General features: G+C 36.8%; 1 long non-coding RNA gene across 5 annotated transcripts in view; it reads left to right on the top strand.

Moving 5' to 3' along the window:
* Positions 1–200: 200 nt before the first annotated feature.
* LOC127874526 (uncharacterized) overlaps positions 201–27,530 on the top strand; it is a 52,217-nt gene continuing 24,887 nt past the window's right edge. For all 5 annotated transcript variants that reach the window (XR_008046973.1, XR_008046975.1, XR_008046971.1 and 2 more), the window contains exons 1-2: positions 201–752; positions 26,044–27,032. This is a non-coding gene — a long non-coding RNA (uncharacterized LOC127874526). The remainder of the gene's footprint in view (positions 753–26,043; positions 27,033–27,530) is intronic.

The raw sequence follows: 27,530 nt of genomic DNA, 5'->3' as shown, positions 1-27,530 counted from the left end.
TAGCTAGCGAATCACTCAAATCAAGTTAACATGTAAATACAGATGCAATGCTATACCAAATGGCTGTCTGCTCAAACACGTGTTTCTATTTATAAACACTCTTATGTCAGCAGGAAATCACTGGCATATAAACCCAGCCTACTAGTTAATGCAGGTTAACATTTTACTACCGCAAAATCAAGCAGTTGAGATTTGGCTGCTTACGTGGTATTGTGCATAGTAACTTTGTTTATTGACGGTAAAGCTTGAATGATATTGGGCTTGAATTTGATTTGTGTTTGAATTTATTTCAGTGTTAACTTCTAGGGCTGATTAACTTTTCAATCTTACTATATGTTTGTGTTTCATGGACCTTTTTCCAGAAACATACTTTAACTATTTAAATAAAAAGATTTTAATTTATGCACAAAAAATACAATGGCAACAGTTTCATTGTCTTCGGTTCCAAAACGTTTGCGTATGGTTGAAGACTTTCGGTGCACGTCTTGTCAAGAGCTGAATCTCGAGGAATCTGCAGATATTTACTGTGAGGCATGTCATATGTTTTACTGTAAAAGATGTGGTCACCTTCATAATCGGCTTTCTACAGAGCATACTACTGTTGGAAGGGGAGATATTAAGAAATGGCCAGTTCCAAAGGAGGTGGAGGATTTTCTCAGGATGTGTGAAGCACATGAGGATAAAATACTGACACAGTTTTGCCAAGACCACACTCAGCTGTGCTGCTCTGATTGTGTTGTAAAAATCCACAGGTATGGGACACATTTATATTCCTTTAGTTATAGATAATTAAGATACCAATACATTTGATTTTCAAAATTTTGAAATAAATGATTCATGCGTGTACCTGAGCCTTACAGATGTACTTCCAGTAAAAGCGGGTGATTGTGTTCATAAATTCTCAAGCACATTGTATCTCAATATTGGCAAAATTTGGCTTTTGAAATGAGAAATCTTGATTATTCTGGATTATTTGGGAAAAGACAGAAAATTTTATGTATTAAGAGATCAACATGTTATTTTTAACATCTTTTGCTTGTATCATTGTATTGGAAAATCCTTGTTTTCAAACTGTCATTTTGGACACAAACACTTTGTAAGAAAGATTATAATAGTGGAATTGAAGTTGGAATTAAAGTTGCTCATAATCATTTGTGCATAAAATCTTGTCTAAAAATAAAAAGTTGGAGCCCATTCACAGAAATTACTGTGTAGAGTACTGAAATTTCCGGCTGGTGGTATATATTTTTACTACAAGATAGTCAATTTGGTTGTAGTCTTGTGCTTTTCTGGAAGCAAGAGTACCCGGAGGAAATTATAACAATCTGTCAGCTATGATGATCACAAACCCAATGTGCATGCCGCAATGGGGATTAAACTTGCGTCACCAACTTTCGAAGCTAGTGTACCATCCATTGCATTGACCAGACAATCTGTCTCTTTATACACACACATTCATTTGTTTAGCTCTTAGCAGTACTTTATTTAAGGATCTATTAATCATAATTGGTTCTATATTGATATAAAAATATACATGCACACAGATATAACATTTTCATTAAAATGTACCTCCCTTCATATAAACATACTTATTATTTGTCACACGGTGCACTATGATATTATACCATGCAATGAAAAATTATTTCCATTTTAAAAAGAAAATTCTGGTGTGACCTTTGAAAGCTGTGTTGCTTGAATTGTACCAACCTAAACAAAAGGTATTTCACCAATAATTTAGTTTGCTGTTCTAGATATATATGCCCCCCTTCGAAGAAGAGGGGGTATACTGCTTTGCTCATGTCGGTCAGTCTGTCAGTCCGTCCACCAGGTGGTTGTCAGATGATAACTCAAGAACGCTTGGGCCTAGGATCATGAAACTTTATAGGTACATTGATCATGACTCGCAGATGACCCCTTTTGATTTTGAGGTCACTAGGTCAAAGGTCGAGGTCACGGTGACCTGAAATAGTAAAATGGTTTTTGGATGATAACTCAAGAATGCATACGCGGCCAACAGGGCGAACTCTGAACAATATAACTGAAGCAACTGGTCTGTAATCCTAAATCTATAATTATCAGTCCAATGAAACATCATCCTTTGAGTAAAAAAAAGTGCATCAGTAAAAATATTATCAGAATATGATTTTTTTGTATATCAAATATTGTGTTAATGTTTAATTTTGTTGATTAATATAAATATAAGCAGGACAGAGGAGGTAATACACTTTTATATCTTTCTTATATACAGGGGAAACAAATGCAATAAGTTAAAATTTCATGTTAAATGAATAGAGGATATCGCCCCCCCCACATTTTTTTTAAACATCATCTAATAAATTACCACACCCCACATTAAACACCCCTCTCACCCCCACCCCCTACCCCCCCCCACTACCCCCCCCCCCACCCCCCTATTTTTTTGAACAACTTATAAATAACCCCACCCCACATTATACCCCTCTCTCACTCCACCTTACCCCCACCCCCTCCATTTGTTTAAACATCTAATCAATTACCACACCCCACATTATACCCCCCTGTCACTCCCCCCTACCACCCCCCCAACCCCCCACCCCCCAATTTTTTTAAAAACTAATAAATTACCCCCACCCCACATTATACCCCCTCTCACCCCCACCCCCTTACTCCTCCCCCACCCCCACCCCCCCAATTATTTTTTAAACATCTAATAAATTACCACATCCCACATTATTACCCCCTCTCACCCCCTACCCCCCCCCAACCCCCAAACCACCCTCCCCCCACCAATTTTTTTTTAAACATCTAATAACTTACCACACCCCACATTATTACCCCCTCTCACCCCCCTACCCCCACCCCCCCCCAATTTTTTTAAACATCTAATAAATAACCCCACCCCACATTATACCCCCCTCTCACCCCCCTACTCCCCCACCCCCCCCCCCTAACCCCCCACCCCCCCAGAAAAAACTCTTTTTTTTAAACATCTAATAAATTACCACACCCCACATTATTACCCCCCTCTAAACCCCCCCACACCCCTACCCCCCCCACCCCCCACCTCCCCCATTTTTTTTTAAACATCTAATAAATTACCACACCCCACATTATACCCCCCTCTCACTCCCCCCTTCCCCAAACCCCCCACCCCCACCACCCCACCCCCAACTTTTTTTTTCAACATCTAATAAATAACCACACCCCACATTATTACCCCCTCTCACCCCCACCCCCCACCCCCCCCCAATTTTTTTAAACATCAAATAAATTACCCCACCCCACATTATTACCCCCTCTCACCCCTCACTCCCCCTACCCCCCACCCCCCATTTTTTTTTCAACATCTAATAAATTACCCCACCCCACATTATTACCCCCCTCTCACTCCCCTACCCCCGCACCCCTCCACCCCCCAACCCCACCCCCCAATTATTTTTTTTAACATCTAATAAATTACCACACCCCACATTATACCCCCCTCTCACTCCCCCTACCCCCCCATCCCCCCCCAATTTTTTTTAAACATCCAATAAATAACCACACCCCACATTATTACCCCCCGCCCCTCCCTACCACCCCCCCCCACCCACCCCCCATTTTTATGCCCCCCGAAGAAGAGGGGGTATATTGCTTTGCTCATGATGTCGGTCGGTCCGTCCACCAGGTGGTTGTCAGACGATAACTCAAGAACGCTTGGGCCTAGGATCATGCAACTTCATAGGTATATTGATCATGACTTGCAGATGACCCCTATTGATTTTGAGGTCACTAGGTCAAAGGTCATGGTCACGGTGACCCGAAATAGTAAAATGGTTTCCGGATGATAACTCAAGAACGCATACGCCTAGGATCATGAAACTTCATGGGTAGATTGATCATGACTGGCAGATGACCCCTATTGATTTTGAGGTCACTAGGTCAAAGGTCAAGGTCACGGTGACCCGAAATACTAAAATGGTTTCCGGATGATAACTCAAGAACGCTTATGGCTAGGATCATGAAACTTCATAGGTACATTGATCATGACTGGCAGATGACCCCTATTGATTTTCAGGTCACTAGTTTTCTTTGAGTCCACCAGTTTGGATCATGTTTTAGCATGTAACTTTTGAATTCTTGATGATTTTAATTTTACATGTGGTTGTTATTTCCTAGTGATCAAACGATAATTCTGATACAGCTCTCATATCCCTTGGTGAAAGGTCAATGGCAGAATTCAAGGTCTTAGGAAATTAGTCACATGCTTTGAACGTTAGACAACCTTAAGGTTAACCAGAATTCATCTACGCATAATGTCTCTAAAGTTAAATTTTTCCAAAATTCAATAAATCTCTATGTATATCCCTTCTCGAAAAAGTGTGTAAAACATGCGTTTAACGTACATTTTGCGTGTGTGTTACGTGGCTGTATTGGAAATGTGTTTTATGTGCGCTTTTTCTTACAAAGTGAGTTTTTACCAAAACCAACAAGAAACTAAGGGGCGCTTTTATGTGGGTAACAACTGCGCTTTTAAGTGAGTTTATGTGTGAATTTGTATAAGTGCGTTTTTTGCTGGCATTCATGTGCGTTAAATGCGAGCTTTTGATAAGACAGATCTCCTAAACAGTGCACATTAAATACACTTAAAGCGCAGTTTAAACCCACATAAAGCATACATGTTGGTGAAATGTGCGCTTTTTGGCAAGTTATAATTGCGCTTAAGAGAGTTAAATTTGTGGGGTTTTTTGTTAGTCAGTTTTTTTTTAAAGCACATATTTAACTCGCTTATAGCGCAGTGCTAACCCACATAAAAGCCCACATTTAACGCACTTGAAAGGTAGTCAAAACGCACTTATAAAAGCACGCATGTGCGTTAAAGGTGCATCTTTTGCCTTTACAAAGTTGATTAAATGGCATTATGTCAAAAGTTTTGAAAAGCAGATATGCAATAAAAATAAAATATAAATATACAAGTATATTTTAAATAATTACAAGATAATTAAATTGTACACTTTAATGTAATGCAAAATTTTACTTTTGTTTACATAAATGAACACAATTTAATTTCAACAATGACAATTTGGTGAAAAATACATAATTAGATTATAAATAAACAATACATAATAGCATACTTATAATAACATTATATACATAGGAAAAATATTGACTCATGTTGAACAATCAATATACACACAAAAATGAGTCAAATAAATTTATATAATATGTTCGTTTGGTCTTTGAAGCGACGGAGCCCGGCTCTCATTTTCCTTTACCTCTGCCACATATTGGTGGAAAATCGTTGGAATTATCTCTGTAATGAAGCATTGACTGGTATATGCTGATTTTTAGCTCGGCTGTTTTCAGAGAAAACCCGAGGTATTGTCATAGCCAGCTAATATTGCCCGCTGCCTGCGTCGTGCTAAAACCTTGATATTTTGTCAAGGTTTAGAACATTGACTCTAAAATCAAAGTCCTTCAACCTACAACATTGAGACTTCATATGTAGCTGCACCTTGATGAGTTCTACATGCCAAACCCATTTTTGAGTCACAAGGTCAAAGCTTAAGGTCACTGTGACCTCTAAAAAATTCTGACAAGCTTTCATTTATTTAAAATTGCACCTGCAGCCGATTGGGCACCCATTATGCTTTACTCTTGTTATACTTTTCAATCACATAAGTGATACTATACTCTTAATATTAAAGTATATAAGCAGTTATTGTAAATAAAATAAGTACCTTCCTTAGATGAAATGAGAAAACCAATTTGTCAAAATACGCTTGTATATGGGGCATTGATCAAGTTAAGATTTGATTAGAGTTAGACTGTGGACGTCATTCTCCTACTTGCCAACAACCTAGTGCAAGTGATTCCATAATACATGCACAGGTATGACATGTTTGTAAACTTGGCTTTTGATAAAAGGTAAGTTTGTATCATAATTGGTTTATTAAATTAATGTTCAATGTATGTGTATTTTTATCCCCATGCTTTTTGAAAAGTCCTTCAACCTACAACAGCGTGGGGATATTGTGGTTATCTCCGCCGTCCGTCCGTCTGTCCGTCCGTCTGTCTGTCCGTCCTTAGCAACCACTATCTCCTCCAACATTATAAGCACTAGAACCTTGAAACTTACACACATGGTAGTTATAAGCATATGTGCGACGCTGCACTATTTGGAATTTTGATCTGACCCCTGGGTCAAAAGTGATGTTGATTGGGGCGGGGCCAGGTCAGAGATTTTTACTCATTTTTTTATGTTATTTACATTAACTTCTTCATTTCTGCACCGATTTACTTCAAATTGATACTGAACCTCTCTTATGACAATACGGTCTATCTCAACTATGCATGGCCCCATTACCAACCCTGGGGCGCCCCGCCCACATAGACCACACCCACCCAAAATTGCCTTTTACTATAATTTCTCCATTTCTACACCGATTCACTTCAAATTTATACTGAAACTCTCTAATGACAATACGGTCAATCTCAACTATGCATGACAATACGCTCAATCTCAACTATACATGGCCCCAGTACCAACCCTTAGGCGCCCCACCCACATAGGCCACACCCACCCAAAAATGCCTTTTACTATAACTTCTTCATTTCTACACCGATTTACCTCTAATTGGTACTGAACTTCTCTTATGACAATACGGTCAATCTCAACTATGCATGGTCCCACTACCAACCCTGGGGCGCCCCGCCCAAATAGGCCACACCAACCCAAAATTGACTTTTGCTATAATTTATTTATTTCTACACCGATTCACTTCTAATTGATACTGAACTATTCTTATGACAATACGGTCAATCTCAACTATGAATAACCCCATTACCAACCCTGGGGCACCCCGCCCACATAGGCCACACCCACCTAAAATTGCCTTTTACTTAACTTCTTCATTTCTACACAGATTCACTTCAAATTGATACTGAACTTCTATTATGGCAATACGGTCAATCTCAACAATGCATGGCCCCATTACCAAACCTGGGGCGCCCCTGGGTCAAATATGCGGCGTCAGGATACTCATCGGCCTGTGCAGCGCCATTTTTAGTTTTAATTTGTAACACTCAATAGTTGACAGGTTCGCTTCAACGGGTGGCGTAGGGGATGACAGTGCCAGGGTCCTGTGGTACAGGATAACACAGCGGTGGTGGCTCATTCTTTTTTGCCATTCTTTCGATGTTTTTCAACATGCAAGCACATTACATGCGTGCATTTGGGATACAAAACAATAACATACACAAATTCGCTATTTTGTGCAAGGAAAAAGCTAAATAAGAAACTACATTGTGCATGCCACCTGTGCAGATTTTACTAAACTTAAACCAACTATTTGTAATTTACAGTTGGCCAAGTGTTGTGGTACAGAAATATTGGCATACACCTGCAATGTGTGTCTACATTTTGGCAAATATATTTAAAGTTCATTGAATATGAAACATGTGTAGTATCGGTCCATCATGAAAACTCAGCATTAAGACTACCTTCCTGTAACAACCACTTTTCAAAAGTCCCACATCACGCTGCATGGGTAAGCGGATACTTTGATAACAGATGGCACTTCGATACCAGATAACAACAAAAGCCACGCGAGAGAGGTAAGTTCCTCATGTTTTTTTAAGTTATATCATAAAGATTAGTTTTTTAGACAAGGCGCATGGTCGAGTTTATAAATGGTGTACCCTTTTTATATTGGAAAGAAAAAAATCATGGAAGAACGGTAGATTTTTCTCCCAAAAATAGAAAATTCAGTCGGAAAACAGCATGAACTGGATGAACAGTAAACATTTTTACAAAATAAAACTACTCGGAAATATTTCTAGAAATTGTTTGAGTAATCATGTGTGCTTCAAATACTGAAATTTTGGTAGTATTCAATGAAATATAAACGAAGATAGAGCATGTTTTAATAGGTGGTATTCATGAAGTTGTGGATACTTTGATTCCCAATATAGGGCACTTTGGATGACAGAGACTTTCAACAAATTGGGCACTCTAATAACCAAGTTTTATCTTCTACATGAAATGCATTTATGTATATTATGGCTATTCTTACCAAACATTTTGAAGTACGAATCAATTTCCATTGTCAAGCGCGACACATTGTGAATCTATGCATAACGTAATTACATACACATGTGAAATATAACCAATTGCGTTGTTCGTTTACAATAATCTTATTCCTATTAATTTATATAATTAATATTGTAAGTGCAAATTTTAAATAGGATTGAAATGCTAATTTCTGCTTATATAATTATGTCACTTATATCCAAGTTCGTATGCAGAATGTTTTTGTTTAAATTGATAACAAAGACGGGTATGCACAACCTTGACACCACTATCGTGTGATTAAATCTGTACCATAATTGCTATTTTTTAGCTCATCTATTTTTTATTTTTTTTTAAATGAGCTATTGTCATCACCTTGGCGTCGGCGTCTGCATCGGCGTCAGCGTCCGGTTAAGTTTTGCGTTTAGGTCCACTTTTCTCATAAAGTATCAATGCTATTGCATTCAAACCTGGTACACTTACTTACTATCATGAGGGGACTGGGCAGGCAAAGTTAGATAACTCTGGCTTGCATTTTGACAGAATTATGTGCCCTTTTTATACTTAGAAAAATGAAAATTTGGTTAAGTTTTGTGTTTAGGTTCACTTTATTCCTACAGTATCAAAGCTATTGCTTTCAATACTTGCAACACTTACTAACTATCGTAAGGGGACTGTGCAGGCAAAGTTATGTAACTCTGACTGGCATTTTGACGGAATTATGGGCCCTTTATACTTGAAAATCTGGTTAAGTTTTGTGTTTTGGTCCACTTTAACCCTAAAGCACATAGATACAGTGTATTGCTTTCATACTTGGAACACTCGCAAACTATCATAAGGGGACATTAAAGGACAAGTTGCATAACTCTGGTTGTCATTTTTACGGAATTGTGGCCCTTTTTTGACTTAGTAACTTTGAATATATGATTACATTTTGGGTTTAGATCCACTTTACTTGTAAAGTATCAAGGCTATTGCTTATAAATTTCAAATACTTTCATGCTATCATGAGGGTACTGTACCTGGCAAGTTAAATTTTACCTTGACCTTTGAATGACCTTGACTCTCAAGGTCAAATTATTAAATTTTGCTAAAATTGCCATAACTTCTTTATAAATGATTCGATTCGGTTGATACTTTGACACAACAACTCTTACCTGACATACCACAATAGACTCCACCCAAACCATGCCCCCCCCCGAATCCCCCCTCAATCCTTCCCCCCCATTATTATTTTTTATTATTAAAGAATATCTAATAAACGACCACCACACCCTCATACTATACCCCCCCACCCCCAAAAAATAATTTTAATGCCCCCGGTAGGGTGGCATATAGCAGTTGAACTGTCCGTCAGTATGTCAGTCTGTCGATCCGTCCGAAAGAAACTTTGACATTGGCCATAACTTTTTCACTTTTGAAGATAGCAACTTGATATTTGGCATGCATGTGTATCTCATGGAGCTGCATATTTTGAGTGGTGAAAGGTCAAGGTCATTTTTCAAGGTCAAATGTCAACTTTATGGTGTCTGTCCCTCCGAAAACTATAACATTGGCCATAACTTTTTTTAATATTGAAGATAGCATCTTGATATTTGGCATGCATGTGTATCTCATGGAGCTGAACATTTTGAGTGGTGAAAGGTGAAGGTGAAGGTCATCCTTCAAGATCAAATGTCAAATATATGGCGTCTTTCCGTCCGAAAACTTTTACATTGGCCATACCTTTTTTAATATTGAAGATAGCAACTTGATATTTGGCATGCATGTGTATCTCATGAAGCTGCTCATTTTGAGTGGTGGAAGTTCAAGGTCAAGGTCATCCTTCAAGGTCAAATTATTTTTTTTTATGTCAAAGCGGCGTTCTCATGAAGCTGCACATTTTGAGTGTTGGAAGTTCAAGATCAAGGTCATTCTTCAATGTCAAGGTCATCCTTCAAGATCAAGGGTCAAAAAAAAAAATCAGAGCGGCGTTATCATGAAGCTATACATTTTGAGTGGTGGAAGTTTAAGGTCAAGGTCATCATTCAAGGTCAAGGTCATCCTTCAAGGTCAAAGGTAAAAAAAAATAAATCAAAGTGGCGTTATCATGAAGCTGCACATTTTGAGTGATGGAAGTTAAAGGTCAAGGTCATCCTCCAAGGTAAAAAAATAATTAAAAATTCAAAGCGGCCTTTTCAAGAAGCTGCACATTTTGAGTGGTGGAAGTTCAAGGTCATCCTTCAAGGTCAAGGTCATCCTTCAAGGTCAAAGGTCAATTTATTTTTTTTAATTTCAAAGCGGCGTTCTCATGAAGCTGCACATTTTGAGTGGTGTAAGTTCAAGGTCAAGGTCATCCTTCAAGGTCAAGGTCATCCTTCAAGCTCAAAGGTAAAAAAACACCAGCAAAGCGGCGTTATCATGAAGCTGCACATTTTGAGTTGTGGAAGTTAAAGGTCAAGGTCATCCTTCAAGGTAATTTTTTTTTAAATAATTTCAAAGCGGCGTTCTCATGAAGCTATACATTTTGAGTGGTGGAAGTTCAAGGTCAATGTCATTCTTCAAGGTCAAGGTCATCCGTCAAGGTCAAAGGTAAAAAAAAAATCAAAGCGGCATTATCATGAAGCTACACATTTTTAGTAGTGAAAGTTCAAGGTCATGGCCCTTCTTTAAGGTCAAGGTCATCCTTCAAGGTCAAAGGTCAACATTTTTTTTTAAAGCGGAGTTATGAAGCTGCACATTTTGAGTGGTGCAAGTTAAAGGTCAAGGTCATCCTTCAAGGTCAATTTTTTTTATAAAATTTCAAAGCGGCGTTCTCATGAAGCCGCACATTTTGAGTGGTGGAAAATCAAGGTCAAGGTCATCCTTCAAGGTCAAGGTCATCCTTCAAAGTCAAAGGTCAAAAATAAAATAAAATTCAAAGCGGGGTTCTCATGAATCTGCACATTTTGAGTGGTGGAAGTCATTCTTCATTCTTCTTTTTGGAAGATAATGTAATAAATGACCACACCCCCACACTATACACCCCTCTCCACTCCACCCCTCCCTCATTTGTGATTGAAATTGAGATAGGTCCCTTCACCTTTAAAAAGAAAAATAGATTAGCGGTCTGCATCCGCAAGGCGGTGCTCTTGTTTATTTCATGGCATTGAGCCAAAAAGTTATAATAGAATTTTGGACCTGTATCGCTGCTGAAATTTAGCTCTTTGCAGTTTTAGCGGAGTGATGTTTCATGACACGCGATCTAGTATATAAGTAAATGGCCTTAGTACCTTTATTAGGACATAATTATACATGCTTTTGATCAGCTGTTTCGCTACAAAGAATGTAATTTAAAATTACATAGTACATGAGGTTAAACAATTTTAAATTAACACCTTTGATATGTCTGAGGAGTTACATTTTTAATGTAATTTGAAATTGTTTAAGCGTGTTTACTATGCGAAGATCCAGCTGTTGGGTGACTCGAAAACTGGAAAATTTATGGTATTAGGCATATCGAAGTAGTTTCCCGTGTGTCTATCACATTTATATGAAATCATATTCCAAAAGGATAAGAACATGTTTTGGTAATTCGTTTTTAACCAGGTTTTCCGAAGGAAAAAACTGGTTATTAGATTGGCGAATGCGGGCGGGCTGGCTGGCTGGCTGGCGGGCGGAACAAGCTTGTCCGGGCCATAACTATGTCGTTCATTGTCATATTTTAAAATCTTTTGGCACATTTGTTCACCATCATTGAGCGGTGTGTCGCGCGAAATAATTATGTCGATATCTCCAAGGTCAAGGTCACACTTTGAGTTCAAAGGTCAAAAATGGCCATAAATGAGCTTGTCCTGGCCATAACTATGTCATTCATTGTGAGATTTTACAATTATTTGGCACATTTGTTCACCATCATGGGACGGTGTGTTGCACGAAAGAATCACGTCAATATCTCCAATGTCAAGGTCACCACAACTTAAAATAGATTTATTTTGAAACAAACTTACAAAGGGGGTTAATTTTGTTTGTTCATTTCAAAAGTTCAGTTTGAGTTGTCTCCCTTAATCAGATTTTTTTTCACAATGAAAACCTGGTTTTGTGACAATTTTGTCCCTTGTTAATTTATGTCAGTACACACATTTTTATTTGTTGCCTGCTTACTATAACAGTTTTCCACAGCGAATTATGCATTTCTGATTCATTAAATTTGTGTCTGGTAAAAAGTGTCGAGTAATCTGCAATCGAAGTGCCATTGTCTTTGAGATGATGGGTTAAACATGTGTCCATGATAATTTGGCATCCGACTCTTAAAACATTTGAATTTTTTCCTCAAATACGTTAGTTAACTAAAATTTAGCATGTTGTAACATTAATGGACATATTGATCTTTTATTTCGATTATTTGGCACGTTCTTGCTTTATTTCCAAGTATTTTTATTTTGTTTAAATATGTACTGATAATCGAATCCATAATGATTATTGATGGAATTTTATCTTTTTTATTATAATCCACTGTTTTTTCCACGATTTGTTTACTCCGCAATACGAAGTACTATACCATTAATCAACCAAACAATGTTACGTGTCTGAAAACCAAATGAACAGAACATAAATGCAAAAAAGCTGAAGAACTCATCTCTCGCGCGTGGCTTTTGTTGTTATCTGGTATCGAAGTGCCATCTGTTATCAAAGTATCCGCATTCCTGGCGTGCACATGTGGCCGTTATAGCTAGGTTTCACTGTATATTCAATACTCCAGTGACCCAATAGTCCCATTCAAGTTACACTGTTTACTACTATCAGACCATTGAATATCCCTTGACAGTTAAGATGGTTTGTATTCAGTTAAAATAATTAAGGTTAATCTTGGTTTCTAATCAAGACATAATTCGTGATTTCTTGACTGTTTAATAATACACAAACAATTACATTATGTATTATCTGGAATATTCATTCATATTCAAAGAGATACTGTAAAATTAAGAATTTGCCTATAAACAAATTGTTACGTTTTGTTTGCTACAAGTCTATTATAAAAATGGCAGCCTTTTCTATGTCTTCTCTTGCCATAGGATCCGATGGAGTTAACGATTTTATTTGTTTGTCATGCAAAGAGCAATCGGATGCAGATTTTTGCTGCAAAACATGTTTGAAACTTTATTGTGGGAAATGTATTCAGTTGCATGATAAGTGGTTTAAAAAACATTCAGCTTATGGAAGGAATGACATGAACAAATGGCCAGTTTAGAAACAGGTGGAGGAATTTCTATTAAAGTGTGAAGCAAACAAGGACGACAAAATTGAAATGTTATGTGATGACCACAGTCAGCTGTGCTGCACAAAGTGTGCCTTCAATGATCACAGGTATTACTGAAATACTTTGGCACATAAACGTGTTTAGAAATCAATGAACTATATAATGTCACAATTTTAATGAGAATTAAGTATTGTCAAGTTTGCAATTTTGATTTATCGTATTTTAACAAACACATTTTTTCCTGAATTTGTTGTGAAAAGTATCAAATACAATGAAATTTAACGACTACACTTTCTTTCAAATTTTTGGAAATGACTTATGAAATTAATTTGTGTCTTTTCTGGACTTGTTATTTGTATTCACATAAATACTGTACAATAAAGAAATTTCCTGAACTTCTTATTCATGGGCGTTTAATATTTCCTGTGATGGCATTTATAACCTGTGTCTTTAATAACGATGCATCAGAAAAACAAGAAGTTTGAAGGTGGGTTTCAATTCAAACAGTACAGAACTAAATTTTAGTATATATTAAATGCTCAGGTATGGGAGGTCTTTTAGCTTGGAGTTATTATAGAATAGATTTACATTATACACTGGGTTCTTTGTCCAAAGTAGATCTCATGTTTGATTTATGATTGCATTGGTTTAACTTGTAAAACAAAGTGCATTCAACACAAATTATGAGCTCTATAATCACTGTCAGACCAGTCACACTGCATGAGCAATTCTCACAAGCCTTATAGACAAGACTACCTTTATGTGTACTAGAATTCTTGTCTAGTGTTTTGTTTCCAATATTGAAGAAATCTCTATCCAGCTGCAATAAGAAATTAAAGCTGTCAAGAAACTACTTATGATTACCTAGATTACTTTGGTTACCTAGAAAAAGTGATTGCCTGGTTAAAGAGCCCTACATATTGTTATGCCCCCCTTCGAAGAAGAGGGGGTTTGTTGTTTTGCACATGTCGGTCCGTATGTCCGTCCATATGTCTGTATTGTCTGTCCACCAGATGGTTTCGGGATGATAACTCAAGAACGCTTAGGCCTAGGATCATGAAACTTCAGAGGTACATTGATCATGACTCGCAAATAACCCCTATTGATTTTGAGGTCACTAGGTCAAAGGTCAAGGTCAAGGTGATACGAAATAGTAAAATGGTTTCCGGATGATTACTCAAGAACGCTTTTGCCTAGGATCATGAAACTTCATAGGTACATTGATCATGACTTGCAGATGACCCCTATTAATTTTTCAGGTCATTAGGTCAAAGGTCAAGGTCACGGTGACCCAAAATAGTAAAGTGGTTTCGGGATGATAATTTAAGAACGCTTACGCCTAGGATCATGAAATTTCATAGGTACATTGATCATGACTCGCAGATGACCCATATTGATTTTCAGGTCACTAGGTCAAAGGTCAATGTCACGGTGACCTGAAACAGTAAAATATTTTCCGGATGATAATTCAAGAACGCTTGTGCCTAGGATCATGACACTACAAAAGTACATTTTTTCATGACTCGCAGATGACCCCTATTGATTTTCAGGTCTCTAGGTCAAAGGTCAAGGTCACAGTGACCAAAAACGTATTCATACAATGGCGGCTACTACAACGGACAGCCCATATGGGGGGCATGCATGTTTTACAAACAGCCCTTGTTTAAACAGATTTTCAATTATGATAAAACACTGTACATGTAGGACAATTGGACATTCTTCATATATATTACAGTACTGCCCTTATTAAATGCTTTCATTCATTGACTTTTAATCTACTTAAGACAGGTGGTAATGAACAATATATTGACTTTCATCGATGGCTTATTGAAAAATGTTTGGGAATATACATAAATTATAAGTCATGCCTCTTTTCTTGCATTTGTTATTATTGACAGTGTGGTCAAGGTTTACAATATTAAAATTGAAAACAGTAACTAGAACATTGTTCTGCGTACATGGATACCTCTACAATCCAATTTGTCCCACAACTGCACAAATCTCTTTAAATTATGAACAAACATATGGAGTTGCACAAGTTAACCTGACAATTACTATGTTACTGTAGAAGTATCCCTCTATTTGAGTAACGCTTCTCACAATTGAAAAAATATTATTGTTTGGTTAAAGGGATTGTCACATAACTCTTCTTATGTAAAAAAAAAACTTAAAAAAAATATCAAGGTGCATAATTTCACATGGTGGAGTGTGCACATTGTCGACCGAAAAGTGCACTTGGTATAACATATCCTCTGGCATTATCGATTGATACTGACACGGGGTTATTCACGCATGACTAATTCACAGCTTTGAAGCAGTTTACCTATAAATCGAGCACTGTAATAGATTAAATCTGCTCAAATGTAGTCGATTAGAGTTGACGTCTCTCAAGTAAATCAAGCACAGTCGGAGTGTCACAGACAATCAAGGACGTTGATTTTGCGGACCAAGTTAGATTGAAAGGCAATAAAGATGCTATCAATAAGGGCGCGTGGCGAAATTTGCCTTTGAAAAGAAGGGCGCGTGGCGAAATTTAACTTTGAAAAGGGCAGCGTGGCGATCCGGGAGGGCGGCGTGGCTTTTCGCCACGCTAAAATGGCCTGGGAAAAACACTACCCTAGTTCTTCTTGAATGCTCTGAGCTTTTATAAGTACATACTTACAACTCAGAAGTCTTCCTTGTAACCCATTTTTTTTTTGGAAAAAAATTATGTCTCATGTAGGTCTATAAACTCGAGTTTAATCAGCCTAATACATCGTTACAAACACAATACCTGTTATTACCGATATCAATTTGCAAGTCGATTGTGGAGAAATACTCAAAACCAAAACTATATACAAAACCCGTTATCAAACCGAAAGCCGAAGTTTTGAATTTACTATTTGATCGATCTTACGAATGTTTCGGAGATAGTCCATATATTACGATTGGTAGATTAGACACGAGATTTATCTGGCTGATGATTCCCGAGATGGTTTATAGCGTATTTTCGAATTCGGAATTCCTCGACTTTGTCCATTGCAAAAACATATACATTTAAAAGAACCGTTAACGTGTTTGAAACTTTAGATTAATATCAATATTATGCGAGCATTACATATCATGTAAGTTGTTTTTATTTGCGCATTATGGATATATTTACGATCTATTTGTGTTTATTTATGCCAGAAAATAGTTTATGTGGCTAATATTTCCGATTAAACTGCAACTCGGATTCTGGGCAGGGGACATGGAAAATGCCGTAAGCAGTTGCAACTCCCATCAACCAAGAGGGTCAATAGCTGGGAGTTGGATTATTGCAACTAGTTATAGCCCCACAAACAAAGTTTAGGGGTATATAGGAGTGAACTTGTCTCTCGGTCAGTCTGTCTGTCTGTCGGTCAGTCCGTATTAAGTGTCTGCATGCTCTCTAATTCAAGTTGTTTTTATCTGATCTTCACCAAACTTGGTCAGATGTTGTATCTAGATGATGTCTAGGTCTAGTTCGAATATGGGTCATGCCGAGTCAAAAACTAGGTCACAGGGTCACTTAGTGCGTTTTAAACATTGAGAATGGTGTCTGCTCTCTAATTCAAGGTGTTTTCATCCGAGCTTCACTCAAATTGGTCAGAATGTGTATGTAGATGATGTCTAGTCCAAGTTCGAACAATTACACGGGTCATGGCAGGTCAAAAGCTAGGTCACGGGGTCACTTAGTGTGTTTTAAACATTGAGCATGGTGTTTGCTCTCTAATTCAAGTAGTTTTTATCCAATATCTGCACCAAACTTGGTCAGAAGTTTTATCTAGATGATCTCTACGCCAAGTTTGAACATGGGCCATGCAGGGCCAAACACTAGGTCACGGGGTCACTTACTGCGTTTTTTAACATTCAGCATGGTGTCCCCTGTCTTATTCAAGTAGTTTTATACAATCTCACCAAACTTGGTCAGAAGTTTTATCAAGATGATCTTAAGGCCAAGCTCGAACATGGGCTGTGCCAGATAAAAAACTAGGTCACGGGGTCACATAGTATGTTTTACACATTCAGCATGGTGTCTGCTCTCTGATTCAAGTAGTTTTCATCTGATCTTCACCACACTGGGTCTGAAGTTGTAACTAGATGATGTGTAGGTCAAGCTCGAACATGGGCCATGCGGCGGGTCAAAATCTAGGTCACGGGGTCACCTAGTGCGTTTAAAACATTGAGCATGGTGTCCGCTGTTTTTGTGAAGACAACATGCAAAATATTCTGTGTCAATGTAGCATGTGGGGGTATTCCTCACGTCTGTGACAAAGCTCTTCAGTTTATTATGCTCCCCCAAAATTTATTTTGGGGGGAGAATATAGTTGCCGCTTCGTCTGTCCGTGCGTGTGTGCGTCCATGCACAATTTTTGTCCGGGCTATTTCTCACCAACTAATACTCGGAATTCAAAGAAACTTTATGGGAAGCTTCACTTCCAAAAGGAGATGTGCATATTATCAGCGGGTTCTGGTCGGAAGATTTTTCACAGAGTTATGGCCCTTTGAAATTTTCCATTAACTGTACATATAGTGCAATTCTTGTCCGGGCTATTTCTCAGCAACTAATAACCGGAATTCAATGAAACTTTATGGGAAGCTTCACTACCAAGAGGACATGTGCATATTATCAGCCGGTTCTGGTCGGATGATTTTTCACAGAGTTATGGCCCTTTGAAATTTTTAAGTTGCTAAACCATCTATCGTATTATTTTGTCCAAAGTTATGCCCCTCAAGATGTTTCCTTTTATCTGAATATACAATGCAATATTGTGACAAAAAAAAACTTTTGGGAGCATCACCCGTCTCCGACGGTTTCTTGTTTTTGTTGTAATGAAGAATTTATGCCAGGATATTGGCTATCATTTAAAGGTCAACAAAAATTAAAGTCCATTTTAATGTGACTTGTTTGTGTTTAAGATATAAGCAGTCTTAACACTGCTGTTTTTTGGTAGATTGTGCATTATAGTATATGGCATTATTCAATGTCTGGAGAAGGGAAAAAATCACCAGTGTCCATAATTTGTACTGTCCAGTTGAATTTATTTACGGCTGTTTTCACAAGATCCCCTGCAAACGAATGCTGAATTCCGGACTGGTGCCACTGGGATGGGTTGATTAAGATTAAAATTCACGAGCACAGACAAGATGAACTGTAATAAAATTTCTAATACATTGATTTTTCTGTCCACCAAATAATGACCAGTGAAAAAGTTCCCAGGATCTCAGGCCAGCGCTGTGTGAATTATTGACCAGTGTCTTGAAAGTTTACAGAAAATGAACAAAAAACAGGGAAAAAACACATTACAGCTTATTATTTCTCATGATACAGTAAACTTGGATAGTTTTCTAGTTTTCAGATAACATTTTTGCAACACCCATTAAGTCGTAAATGTTTGTCTGTTTTGTTTGCCACGATATGGAAAAGTAATGTTTAGAAAGAGGGAATTGTTACAAAACTAATATTGAGTAGCAGTGGGAAAATGTGAAAATATGAACTGGTCTATTTAAATATGATAAGTGTAATAGTACAAAATGCTTTAAAGAGTTTATAATAGTATAATATACTAAACCATCAAAATAGGAGTTTAGTTGAGCAGTCCGCACAGGCTGGCTAATCAGGGAAGACAATTCCGCCTTATAAACTTGATTTTTGCCAGGAAGAGACTTTCTTCAAATGAAATATATCACAGGCTAATCTTGGATGGCACTTTATGCACATGCATTAAAGCCCATTTTCACAGAGCAGGGCCAATATATTAAATATGTATAATTATAGGTTATTAGACGTTTCACTGTACAATACGGAGATATATTTGGACGAGCACACAGTTTGAAGTCATATTGGACGAGCCGTTAGGCGAGTCCAATATGACTTCAAACTGTGTGCGAGTCCAAATTTATCACGTATTGTACAGTTTAAACGTCTAATAAACTTTTTATTCTATATCCTCATTACCAAACCAGCTTTCCGTTTTTTTATTTTCATTCATTGATTACGCACTTTATGACGTATCTCGTGTGACGTCATTTCTCTGACAAAACATACTAGTATAAGCAAGACTCTGCATTTTAGGGACAACAATATGGAGGTGGTAGTGTTTAATAAATCTAGTAGCAAATTATACCATTTTGATTGCATTGAACGAATCCAAAAGGCAAAACGTATTTCAGATTGTTTGTTTGTCATGCATAATTGTTAACTTTGAAAGGAATAAAACAACTCGCTCCGACAGGATTACGAATTCGTAAATTGTGTTTTGGCCTTTGGGTCAGAATGGTGAGCATGTGTACAAACGCTATCAACAAATACTGTGGTTTAAAATACATTTCGATAAATGGATGGAAGAACAGAAAATGAAAAATGGAAATGCATATCATTGTAACTTAGTTGTTATTAGGCTAGCATTGGATTAAAGTTGTCATTGAGGTTAATAAAATTGATTTTTTGTTTTGCTGTTGCATATTTGTTTTCAATTTCTAGCAATAACAATATCAATTGCTTTTGCATTTTTTTTAATTTCTAACAATAAAAATAAATTAAATATCACATTCTCGATTCGGTTTTTATTTCCTCTCATATTTTCAATAGGAAAGTATTAAAAAGAGACATACAAGCAAAATATTGCCTGTGTGAATCGATTATAGTACATTCGGATACTTTTTCTCGGTAACGGCTTTTATCGTTATAAAACAATTGCTTAGTGCACTTGTACTCAACTGTCCAATATGGAAAAAATACAGACTTTTTGGATCCAATACCGGAATATATTGGACGGTCACTTGGTACATATGAAGAATGCCGATTGGATGAATTTATTGGATATAGAATAATATATAATATTGATTCCTCTACTTGTTTGAAGTATGATTACCCAGTCACATGCAAGAACTTTAAGTCACAATTTGACCCCAAGTTGGACTTTTCAGGCTCAGTTAACCCTTTCAGTGCGGGAACCCAATTTTGAAGGCCTTTGCAATCAGTTTAGATCCAGATGAGACGCCACAGAACGTGGCATCTCATCAGGATCCAAACTGTTTGCTATTCTGATAGTATTCTTTGGAAAAAATCGAAGAAAATGCTAATTTTAGAAATTCAGCAGACGACATTTTAGCAGAAGACAAATTTCCCAGCATGCAAAGGGTTAAAGTTAAATACAATCTCAAATGAGGGCTGAAGTTGGAATAGACAGACTGCAAGTCTTTGTACATTGAAACTGATTTTTTAAGTCCTAAATATTTGTCCCAGCATGGTCTTTAGTCAACTGGTGAATTCAAAAACATAGGTTACGGGCCTATGATGTCCAATATTGGTCGTAAGTTTGAATGCTGCACTTTGTTCTGAATTGATGCCAAAGTTTGCTTTTATCACTAGTTATTCCAACTAGAAATGGTTTGTATCTTCAGAATGTGTTTTCATAGGGTCTCAAGATTGAAATCTGACTGGACTTATGTTTCAATTCGTGTCAACTGGTCCTCAAATGAAGTTTACTGCCATGGTCCCATATAAAGTGACTTTGACATATCTGCAGTTGAGTGACACATACTGAAGTTTAAATTACTGGTCCCAATTTTGAGAACTGGTATAAGATGGTGTTAAGGTTTGGGATGATATTAGTCCACAATTGAACTGGTTGTTTTTTTGAAGAAATCCTTATAACTCAGAACACAAGTAGAAGAATCCGCTTTTACGGACTTAGTTTTTTTTTCCTTTTACTGCATGGGAATATTGGTTTAAAATTTAACTTTCTGAGGGACTACAAATGCCTAAAAATACGTATCTAAGTAATAAAGGGTTATATGATGTAAAATGTGACCTGTTCATGCGAAAATGGGTCTTATGCCATGTGGGGCTAGGGTAGTTCCCGACCAGCCTTCACATCCACACAGTCTGGTCAGTATAACCCTTTCCACAAACAAGACCCTGAAACCTTATGTGAGTAAAGCAGACAGGGCCGCTGGCCAAACATGGAATAAGACCTTATTTTGCATGACCGGACTCATATGTCAAGAGTTGTTCTGGCAAAATTATTATTAATGTCTAAAGATACAATATGTGCCAAAAGCCGCATATCAAATTACTATATTTTGCTTTAAAGTCCTGGCACCATTATTTATTTCATCCTCCTTAACAAATCAAGTCCATTACCAGTCCGTTTTAAATTACTGTAGACATTTTATTGTTACAAAAATTCCAAACAGACAATTGTTTGATTGCGAGTACAAGTCCCATTTAATCGTGGCGACGTCTATTTCTAAGCGTTCATTAAAATTTTCTCTACAACCCAGCTGGTACTTTACTGCGCTCAGAGAAACATTATAAAATTTTCAATTACTATATTCATGGACGTAGTTCTTATTAATTAAATCTAGGCTTTTATACAGATTTAATCACCATTGATTTTCAGTAGAACATTATTTCTATTAAAGAACAGTCCTGTCGGTTTTATTACGACTGTCAATAAAAATGAAAAAAACAATATTGGCTATATAGTTTAATTAATCAATGTCACCGTTGGATGCTGGAAGTATTCTAAATTTTACTGTATTAATTTGAAATTGATATGAAAATTGTGCAAATTTTAATCAATATTACTTTACGTAAGAAAACCAGGATCAAAATATCATTACAGCTATAAGTCATTTTTTGTTGCCAACACAAATTATGTTTTTCCAGGTATGAACAAATATTCCCCCCCAAAAAAAACATGTTGTTTTCATTATTACAAAACAAACAGTTAAATAATTGCTCACAAATAAAATAATAGATGTAGATATTAAATAAATACAACTTCTCCCTATGATAGACTTTTTCCACACAACTGTTAATCTACTCAAAAATGAAGAGTTTTGTTATCTAGGGGAGACAACTTTGATAAACATTATTCCTTCTTGCTGTGGAGCGTTTCTTGAGGAATCTACCAATAAATATTCCCAAGCCATGATGCCCAGTACCAAATACATGCTCTAAGTATTCTTGGAATGAAAAATGCCCAGATATGCTAGTGGTATTTCATTTTGATACTGGGCAGACATGAGCTGGTCTATGTAACGTCTCTTTCCAGCTGTGAAAATTGGTCGATTTCAGACAAATTAAACTGGGAATCATTTTGAAACCGATTACTTATTCTTTGGTTTATGGATACATATCAGGCAAAAAATCACTCATTATTTTCGTTCGAAAATGCGTGCTTATATTTGTCCAATATGTTATTATGCCCCCCTTCGAAAAAGGGGGGGTATATTGCTTTGCTCATGTCGGTCAGTCGGTCGGTAGGTCGGTCAGTCGGTCCGTCCGTCCACCAGGTGGTTGTCAGACGATAACTCAAGAACGCTTGGGCCTAGGATCATGAAACTTCATAGGTACATTGATCATGACTTGCAGATGACCCCTATTGATTTTGAGGTCACTAGGTCAAAGGTCAAAGTCACGGTGACCCGAAATAGTAAAATGGTTTCCGGATGATAACTCAAGAACGCATACGCCTAGGATCATGAAACTTCATGCGTAGATTGATCATGACTCGCAGATGACTCCTATTGATTTTGAGGTCACTAGGTCAAAGGTCGAGGTCACGTTGATCCGAAATAGTAAAATGATTTTGGGATGATAATTCAAGAACGCATATGCCTAGGATAATGAAACTGTATAGGTAGATTGATCATGACTTGCAGATGACCCCTATTGATTTTCAGGTCACAGGGTCAAAGGTCAAGGTCACAGTGACGAAAGTCGTATTCACACAATGGCTGCCAGTACAACGGACAGGCCATATGGGGGGCATGCATGTTTTACAAACAGCCCTTGTTAATAATTGAAACAATACAAGAACGCGTGAGATCAGCAATGTAAATAAAACAATTTTCAGTTAGCCTACGGTACGGATTTTTTCTCCCCCCCAATTTTTTTTTTGCTTCAAAAACTTTTTTCCCGATTTTTTTGGCATCAAAAAGTACATGCGCGTTATACACAAATGCGCCTTATACGGAACGTTTTACGGTAAACCGAATCGAACGATAACAGTATACATACCACTTTTCTAATGTGCACATTTATCCGATAATCCAATATAATTACATCACTTTCGAAAAAATAATGTTTAACATTTATGACAAGAAATATGTTTACGAACTTCGTAAACAAATTCATATGCCTAAGCCATTTTTCAGAAAAAATAGTACAGTGCATTATGGGACACAGCTTTCATTGGACGAGCGAATTTAAATTTAGATCGAATGCAATACGATACATGTACAAAGAAATGTTTTATTGTGTCATATGCAGCATGTAAAAAACGTGCTTTCCGTGGACTTTCTGATAATGGGCAAAAATTTAAGTGCATCTCTGTTAAGTATTACACTGCGTTAGCATGTAAATAAATCGTCAGGATTTTTAAATTTATTTTTTCGTATACGTACTGAAACATTTAACACGCACAAAGATATTTTTATTTATCAAGCATGTGTAGCATATAATAAACGATAACACACTTACACAACCATAGTTTACAATGAAATACAATACACGGTAAATATAAAACATAAACAGGTAATCGTTTTAAATAACTTTAATTTGATAATTATTCCGCTTGCACTTGCCTTATTGAAATTAGCGCACCGAACCGCTCTGATAGGGAATACATGTAATAAACACCGACTCGCAAGTTTTCACACCTTTATTAACATTACACAACAGAGTAACACTAATTAGCTGTCAAGTGTCGTTTAACCTCTATCGATTAAAATCAGTTAACTGGACGGATAGAGCAATCAAGCTGTGATTTTGCCGGCTTCTTTGAATTTATGAAAATACATGAAGTTGCATAACATGGATTTGAATCAGTATGGAAGGTTGGAGAAAAAACAGGATCCAAGGACCCCCCGCGTTATATTGGACACAGCGTTATAACGGACCGCACTATATAGGAGTTACAGTGTATATCTAGGAAATGCTTTGATCTACAGCCAGGCAACATGTTTAATGTTTACATCGAGGAAAATTAAGAGGTCAATCCATTTTTTGGTCAAAAGGTCAAAGGTAACAGAAGATTATAACATGAAATTATAAAGATTTAGTAGTCAGTTTTAGTACCTGTTATAACCATAATAACAATATTTTAAGCAGATTTTCAATTATGATAAAAGTTATATTACAGTACTGCCATTATTAAATGCATTTAATAATTGAATTTTAATCCATTTAAGACAACTGCATTAATGTCAAAAAATTATGAAGAAACATATGGAGTTGCACGAGTTTACCTGACAATTAAAATGTCACGGTGACTCAACTTAGAAAAATGGTTTTCGGATGATAACTCAAGAACGCTTACGCCTAGGATCATGAAACTTCATAGGTACATTGATCATCACTGGCAGATGACCCCTATTGATTTTCAGGTCACTAGGTCAAAGGTCAAGGTCACAGTGACTCGAAACAGTAAAATGGTTTCCTAATGATAACTCAAGAATAATTAGGAACATTTTGAACAAACATATGGAGTTGCACACGCTAATCTGACCATTCAAACATTTAACAATGGTTGTCTTTTACTTTTCCACGAATAGATCACTTGACAACAACAAAAGCAAAAAAATCACAATATAGGTTAAATAACAACAACAAATATGGGGAGATACAAATGTAGTAGACCAGGTTGCATGTCATATGTCGCTCATCACAGGCTAGACTGTACATACTGAGTTTGGGAATAGTCATTAAATATACGTCATGCTTGTTTTTGTGTGGGATGGAGGAGCATTAATGATCTTTTTTATTTGCATGTGTTATTATGGATAGTGTGGTCAAGGTGTACAATGATACTAAAACTGAAAACAATATAAACTACTAGAAATGTATTCTTAGTACATGGATACCTCTACAATCCAATTTGTCCCACAACTGCACAAATCTCTTTAAATTATGAACAAACATATGGAGTTGCACAAGTTAACCTGACAAGTACTATGTTATTGTAGAAGTATCCCTCTATTTGAGTAACGCTTCTCACAATTGAAAAAATATTATTGTTTGGTTAAAGGGATTGTCACATAACTCTTCTTATGTAAAATAAAAAATAAAAAAAAATATCAAGGTGCATAATTTCACATGGTGGGTAATGCTTTAAGATTAGTTCATCCCTCTATCAGCTGTACAGATATATCAAACTATGCATGCGGGTAAAATTACACAATGATAAATATTTATGTAAAGTGTTAGTCCTCTTGTAGCAAGCAATACTGATTATTTTACACTCTACACATATTTTAAAATGTCATTTATGTATAAATATGAGACATTACTACAATTATGATGAAAACAACAGAAACAACATATAGAGGTGTGCATTAGCTCACATGCCTGGTTACTGTACTTTAAAGTTGCAGGAATACATGTTGAGTTATATAAGCCAGAAAAGTCACGCAGATGGATGGAAAAGTGCAAATCTATATACCTCCATATTAACCCTTTGAATGCTGGGAAATTTGTCGTCTGCTAAAATGTCGTCTGCTGAATTTGTAAAATAAGCATTTTCTTCATTTTTTCAAAGAATACTATCAGAATAGCAAACAGTTTGGATCCTGATGAGACGCCACGTTCTGTGGCGTCTCATCTGGATCCAAACTGTTTGCAAAGGTCTTTAAAATTCAGCTCCAGCGCTTTAAGGGTTAAGCCCAAGAAGCGTTAATTTATTGTCCATGTATGTTTTTATTTGACACTTTATACTTGTTTGAAGCATTACATAATATCACTTACTATTCCTTAGTATGTACATGTATTAATTGTTTATTTCAGCCAGTGCAGTAAAGTGACCCAGATTTCGGAGCTGACCAACTCGCAGCCCACAGGCCTAGAGGGGCTGTCAGTGGAGCTGGAAACTGTCCTGGGGGAAATTAAAACCCTGCAAATCAGTCAGAAGGCCAGCATTCAGTCATTTCAGAGAACATACAAGGAACATAGTGCAGTTATGATAGAGCAAATGCTTGGCAATTTAAATACTTATATAGATTAATGTGATAATAATTCTGTGGGTACATCAGGCGGAAATGAGCAATATTTAAAAGAAGAGATGTGTAGGAGTGTTCTCTCTATCGTGAATGAATTTGATAATATTACTACGAAGGAACTTAACGAGATGAAAGATGAAGTTATAAGTATTAAAGAGTCAGTTACAAGTTCTATTCATAAATGCACCACTCTTCACAATGACTTGTCACAATTCCATGAACTTGTTCAGAAAATTGGAGATAATAAGGAGCTCTGTCTTATAGCCAGCATAAAATGTTAGCATATAATACAGCAAGCATTGACTCTGCTAGGAAAGTCAGGCAAGGCGTTTAACGTCCAGCGGAAGTCTGTGCACAATGTGAGAATACCAAGTGATTCATATGAATGTAGTATCGCAGGCATATGTGTTCTGACTGATGGGCAGGTGCTGGTCGCAGACTCGAACAATAAGAGGATCAAGCTGCTGAACCAGCAGTACCAGGTGGTGAATCACTGGGATGTGACTGCTGGGCCATGGGACATATGTTTGATCACATCCAGTGAGGTTGCAGTGGCTGTGAATGACCATGATAGCAAGATACATGAGGTCCAGTTTATCACTGTCAACCAGGGAAAGCTTGTTTCTGGCAGGAAGTTTCAGTTACAACATGAATGTAGCTGTATTACCCATCACCAAGGAGACCTTTTTGTCACCTCTCCTCAAGAACTGTACAAATACTCACTGAATGGCAAACTGATCTGCAGACTCTACCAAGATAGATCAGCTAATTGGACAGGTAAGAATCATGGTGAATCCATCCTGATAACATGTGTATTATGTACAGGGATTTGTCTAGCCATTGTGGGAAAAGGAGTCTAGTCAAATTGTGTTATTTTAAATCCATACAATGACAAATTTGGGAATTTTTATTGACTAAATGAACCGAGTTGGGATTTATTTTTTTAATCAACAAATATTGACCCATTAGGCCTTTATCTTGTTATTTTGAAAAAATAATATAAATTATAGTTACATACTTTGTGAGATGATAATAAAATAAAATTCAGATGTAATAGCAAAAAACCTGCTGATGTATTATAAAAAAATTGTTCTTTAATTCATATGTGCCCTTTGAATGCTACAGTACATTGTAGCCAAAAGAAGATTCAGAAATATTGATTATAAACATGAGTAATGAAATATTTTGACAGTAACTACATGACATGTCTATAAATAGAAACTGAGTTCCTGGCAGTGAGACACTTTCTTACCTGGTCTTAATTTTGTGGTTGTA

The sequence above is a fragment of the Dreissena polymorpha genome, chromosome 1, assembly GCF_020536995.1.
Source record: "Dreissena polymorpha isolate Duluth1 chromosome 1, UMN_Dpol_1.0, whole genome shotgun sequence".
Taxonomy (NCBI): Eukaryota; Metazoa; Mollusca; class Bivalvia; order Myida; family Dreissenidae; genus Dreissena; species Dreissena polymorpha.
The sequence above is the reverse complement of the archived record's forward strand: the minus strand, read 5'-3'. Positions and strand labels throughout refer to the sequence as shown.